Source organism: Balearica regulorum, chromosome 2 (assembly GCF_011004875.1).
Source record: "Balearica regulorum gibbericeps isolate bBalReg1 chromosome 2, bBalReg1.pri, whole genome shotgun sequence".
In the NCBI taxonomy this organism is placed as follows: domain Eukaryota; kingdom Metazoa; phylum Chordata; class Aves; order Gruiformes; family Gruidae; genus Balearica; species Balearica regulorum.
Genome location: NC_046185.1, coordinates 32,161,012 through 32,167,011, shown reverse-complemented (window position 1 = coordinate 32,167,011; position 6,000 = coordinate 32,161,012).

Sequence of the window (6,000 nt, the reverse complement as noted above, 5' to 3'; positions counted from 1 at the left end):
CGTCAGTCAGAGGCCTGCCCCGCCCCGCCCAGGTGAGGGCGGCTGGGGAGCGCGGCCCGGCCGCGGGGGGTACGGGAGGCTGCGGGGTCCCGGCCGGCCCGGGCCCGACAGCCGCTGCGACCTGGGGGGTTTTGCGTGCTGGAATGTTAAAGAGCTCAGAACCGGCCGAACGAAGTCATTGTGCACCGGGTCTTCGCGTTACGTGACCGCAGCGCTTTTAACCCGGTACTAGGGGTCCTAAAGCCGGACCGAGGCGCTGGTCCCACCGCAGCCCCCGATTCTCCAGCCGCAGCGTTTTCCCCGCGGTCAAGCCCTCGTCCTGGGATTTTCACTCCAGGACAGCGTCTGGCTCTCCGTGCAGTGCTGCTGCACCCTGGGCAGCGTGCAACTAGTGCAACGCCGGCATTTGTGTTTGTTAACGCAACTTCGGCCTGGACAAGGACAACCTGCCGGCTGTAATTCATACTGCCCGCGGGAGGAGGCTGCGCAAGCACGATAACTGAAGAGATCCAGTTGTGCTGCTGTGAAAGCCGCCGGTGTCAGCGGTTCTCCCCTCTATTTGTTATGCACCCTGACAAATCGCGCCTCGTTACGGAAATTAAACTGTGATTTTATTTTCGCTTCGAAGATTCCCCTGCGAGACTCGCTAGCACTCACACCCGGCAAACCGATGCATTGTGGCTGCATTAAAGAGACTAACAATCAAAAAGAAAACCACCACCAACTACCGTAGCTGCAATCTGAACTCTTTCTATTAAAATATCAGTAAGTGCAGAGAAGTTTTTATTATTTGTAAAGCAAGCTGCTTTACAAAACTGCCAAGAATATTAAGCTACCAAATAGATCTTTCACTCCACCCTTTTCAAATCCCTGGCCTTGACATCTATGGATTTGTTTGTTTGAAAAGATCAATGTTTGTGCAGAACAAGCGGCAAGGCCTCCACGGCATGGGGCTGTGTGAATAGCCAAATTGTCACCAGCGTTCAGCATGCACGGTCACATGCTAAAGCAGAGCACAATAGAGAGGCAGGAGGTGCCAACTCAGGATGTCCTTGCTTTGGATAACAAACAGCGGCAGCAAATCCAGGTATTTTTCAATGTATGAAGCAGCTGAGGAACGTGAGCTTTTATTAGGGTAAAGGAACACTTCCTTATATTCTAGGATTTGCATAGCTGCAGCAGGAGGTTGTTAAAATGGTGCCATAAAAATAGCAAGTAGATCAGAATATATCCCTGCATATTGACACCTTGTTTCATCTCATAGAACAGAAATTAATTTGCTCAAATATATGATTCTCAACACAAGCTCATCCCGCATGTCTCAGTTATGTTTTATGACTATTTAAAAACATAAATAGATATTTGAGAAGGTACATCTGCATTTTTTTCTTTAAAGGAAAAAAGAATAGATTTTTTCCCACAGTATTCCACTTGAAGTCCCAAGCTTTCCCACTGAGCAGCTGATATCATAGAATCACAGAATGGTTTGGGTTGGAAGGGACCTCAGAGATCATCTAGTTCCAACACCCCTGCCATGGGCAGGGACACCCTCCACTAGACCAGGTTGCCCAAAGCCTCATCCAACCTGGCCTTAAACACTTCCAGGGAGGGGGCCCCACAACCTCTCTGGGCAACCTGTGCCAGTACCTCACCACTCTGACAGTAAAGAATTTCTTTCTAACATCTAATCCAAATCGACCCTCCTTCAGCTTAAACCCATTACCCCTTGTCCTGTCACTACACTCCCTCATAAACAGTCCCTCACCATCTTTCCTGTAGGCCCCTTCAGGTACTGGTAAGCCGCAGTTAGATCTCCCTGGAGCCTCCTTTTCTCCAGGCTGAACAATCCCAACTCTCTCAGCCTGTCCTCATAGCAGAGGTGCTCCAGCCCTCTGGTCAGCTTCGTGGCCTTCCTCTGGACTTGTTCCAACAGCTCCATGTCTCTCCTGTACTGGGGCCCCCAGAGCTGGATGCAGTACTCCAGGTGGGGTCTCGCAAGAGCGGAGTAGAGGGGCAGGATCACCTCCCTCGACCTGCTGGTCACACCTCTTTTGATGCAGCCCAGGACACGGTTGGCTTTTTGGGCTGCAAGTGCACATTGCCGGCTCATGTTGAGCTTCTCATCAATCAATACCCCCAAGTCCTTCTCCTCGGGGCTGCTTTCAATCCATTCCTCACCCAGCCTATAGTTGTGCTTGGGATTGTGCCGACCCACGTGCAGGACCTTGCACTTGGCCTTGTTGAACTTCATGCCCACCTCTCCAGCCTGCCAAGGTCCCTCTGGATGGCATCCCTTCCCTCCAGCGTGTCCATGGTACCACACAGCTTGGTGTCGTCAACAAACTTGCTGAGGGTGCACTCGATCCCACTGTCCATGTCGCCGACAAAGATGCTGAACAGTGCCAGTCCCAGTACCGACCCCTGAGGAACGCCACTCGTCACCGTTCTCCACTTGGACATGGAGCCATTGACCACAACTCTTTGAGTGCGACCATCCAGCCAATTCCTTATCCACTGAGTGGTCCATCCATCGAATCCATGTCTCTCCAATTTAGACACAAGGATGTCGTGCGGGACAGTGTCAAATGCCTTGCACAAGCCCAGGTAGATGACGTCAGTTGCCCTTCCCTTATCCACTGATGCTGTAACCCCATCATAGAAGGCCACCAAATTTGTCAGGCATGATTTGCCCTTAGTGAAGTCGTGTTGGCTGTCACCAATCACCTGTCACCAATATGTGATACATGACCTGTAATCACAACAGAAGAATATCAAATTTGCCCCTCTTTGCAGCTACTTTACACTAGCAGCAGCCTTAGCAGCACTGAAACGCCTGTCGGGAACCAGCCTGCAGAGCACTGAAGCTGTCAGCATCACACTGCTTCTTTTAGGGGCAGGGATATTTCTCCATTACATGCCAAAAAGCAAGAGCTAACCATCAGAAAAGGATCAATACCCTCTGCCAGCAAAACTCCCACCAGCCCACCTGAGTCGGAGAGGAATGGACCACTGCTGACTTGCTGACCGCCCACCTGGCCGAGGAATGCCCTGTTTGATGCATGTGTAACCTTGATGTAGACAGCTTTGCACCCACTTTGCTGAACTCGGTGTCTAAGTTTAGAAATCCCCCCTTCCCAGTTCCCTTAGGCACACTGAAGTTTGATTTCCTCAGCAGCTGTGGCCCACTCAAGTGACAACGGTGCAATCTGTGGGATCGGAGCCCAACCAGGTCCCCAACTGTCCTGTCCAGAAAGATTTTAGATGCAAAGGTGCTCAAAGCCGACTATGTCCAAATACGATGATGTATTCCATTTTTACACATAGCCCTGACTAGCGAGGAGACAGAATCGTTGTAATGAGCGTCTGTTACTCAAACTGATGCCTGTTAAAAGTAGTATGAATATTGCCTACAGGCTCCAATTATGATTGCAGAACATAAATACATGAACTGAGAAGAAAAGACTGAATCTGTCCTGAAGGTCATCTTGTCTTTATGAAAAAGAGCAGAAGTGAAGGACAATGGGACTAGGGGTGTACTGAGCTACTGAGCTTTGTGTCTGTGACTTCTTGTTTCCTCCAGTCAGTTATAAAAATAAAAACAACCATATACATGTATAGAAGGCAAGCCTACTCGAACTTGAGACCACCTAGCTAAATACTTTATCCAGAGTGGGACTGGGCCTGTCCCATGCAAGTGTCATTTATCATATGGGATTATGAGTAAAGTGGCAAATGCAGAAACGGCTCACGTTATAGCTGTATGTCACGTTTCATTTCACGCTCAACATTTGAGCCTTCCCAGTGCTCTGCTCTACAGATAGGCCAGATTATCCTGCCAGATAGTGCAGGAGCCCAGTTTTAAAATATATTCCCCTAGATCAGCTGTTTATTGCAAATAACAGGCTAGGCAGTCAGAAGTGAATGAAGGCCAAGGTTTCAAAGAATTAATAGTGCGAAGGTCATTGAAGAATCCAGATTTAACACAACTAATTATTTTTCAAAGAACCTTGCTGCCCTTTAGCTTTCCTGCCATAGTCACAGATACAATTACCTCCAAACAGATAACCTTCCCATGTACACAGAGCTGAATCGGATGATGATAGGTTATACTAATTCAAGGTAGCTGTTATGCTGAATCTAACAGCAAACACAAGACTGTACAACTGTAAGTGTGTGGAGTGGGCTGTGTCTACTGAGAGAGCCAAGTCCCGAAGCATTTTAGACCTGCATCATGTAGGTCACATAACCTCACCACTAGAAAGTGCTAAAGAAATCTGTCCCGAATCCTTTGCCTTGCCAGAGTGCTAGTACTTTACTTGGCACAAAATGTCCTCCATTCATTCACAGCCTTGAGTCATCTTCTGGGAGAAATCCTTCCTAAGGAACATGTCCAAAGTTTTATTTCAAAATGCAGTAAAAGAGCACCGTCAGCTTGGCTCCTTTATAAGTGCCTAGAAGGATTTTGTTAACCTAAATCTGAGTTCAACTTCCTCATCTAGGTGGTGAATTAAGCTCTTATCTCCCATAAACCTGTCCCAAGTTCAGTGGGACGCACCCCGCCGTGGGGTAGGAAGAAGTTCAGTTCCTCCAGTGGAAACGATTCCACTGCACATGAAAAAAAGTTCACAGGATCAAAAGGGTCTGACATTAAATTTTAGCGAGAGAAAAGCCTAGTCATTCAGCTGCATTTCACTAAAGACATTATTAAATATTCAGTGTGACATACCTAAACACAGAGGGTTTTTTTTCCTCGTCACACAACAGCCTTGATGGCAGGGCAGTATTCGCACCGCGCTCTGGCTCACCTGGTAGCCCCTTCCTCAAAACCTGCTGGCTTGGGCACTCTCCTGCAAAGTGCAAATTCAAAACCACTTCAGCAGGGGAACACAAGTACACACTGAACCTGTGACACAGTATCACAGGTAAGCGAAAACTGCAGCTACTCAATGAACCTATATTTGCCATATCCTAGGTGAATATCAGTGGGAAATGAGGGGAAGGAAAACAGACAAGCAAGGACACTCCCTCCCTCTGTGTTACTGCCTGATGCACCAGGCATACCTTGAAAGAACTTACTGGATCAAAGTCCTGGCAGCCAAAGAAATTGGGTCAGAAATCCTATGCAATATGTCCCACCTGAGGCAGCATTAGAATGTAAAAGCAGAATTGCCTGTGCCCAATTAACTGTACCGTCAAAAGAGACACTGAACATCTAAGTGCCTCTTTAAGGATGGGTATTAGCTAACTAGCAAGTCAGTCTATAGTTTTGACTCATGTATTTCCTGCTAAAAGTCTTTCGTGGAAAATAAATCCTTTGCACCTCTTAGTGTCTACAGGTCAAGATTGTACCTATGTACGCTCTGGGATAGATAAGCAGATGCCTAGTAGGAGTCTAAAATCCCAAAGGCTCCCACCTCACCACGTTGCTGAAAATATCTGCGGATGCCTTTCTATCTCTTTAAATGCCTGAGTGTCTCCAAGTCCAAGGTCATTTTTGCAAGTTGGAGTTAAGCTCTGAGTTGGTTAAATGCTTTAGCAGAGAATTACCCTGCAGTTCTAATTATTTGGGTGTCGATAGGTTTAGGGCAGGGCTGTTGAAGTTGCCTCCAGAAGAACCTGGAGGTCTTCAGCTGGAGGTCCACCGTTGTGAAGCTTCCCTGAGCATTTCACAGTGGTCATCTAGCTGTAAGACAGTTATTTGTCCTGGGCCAAATCCCAAAATCCCTACAGGACCAAAACCTCTCATCAAAGGACAACACTTCACAACACCCGCCTGCATGAAGCTCGTTTCCTGTAACTAATCTGACTGGGTGTGTGCAAAAGCCTGTTAGCTGGGAGTTCGTGTCTCCCGTCCATAGCAGCTTTAACACCCGCTCTGTACAGCTGCTAACAAGCATGGCATAAATAGACTTGGGGGGGGTGTGTAAAAATAAAAAATAATAATTAAAAAAAAAATCAAACTGGTGTTAAATCTGCTCCAGAGGCACTAGAGGGAGAGCT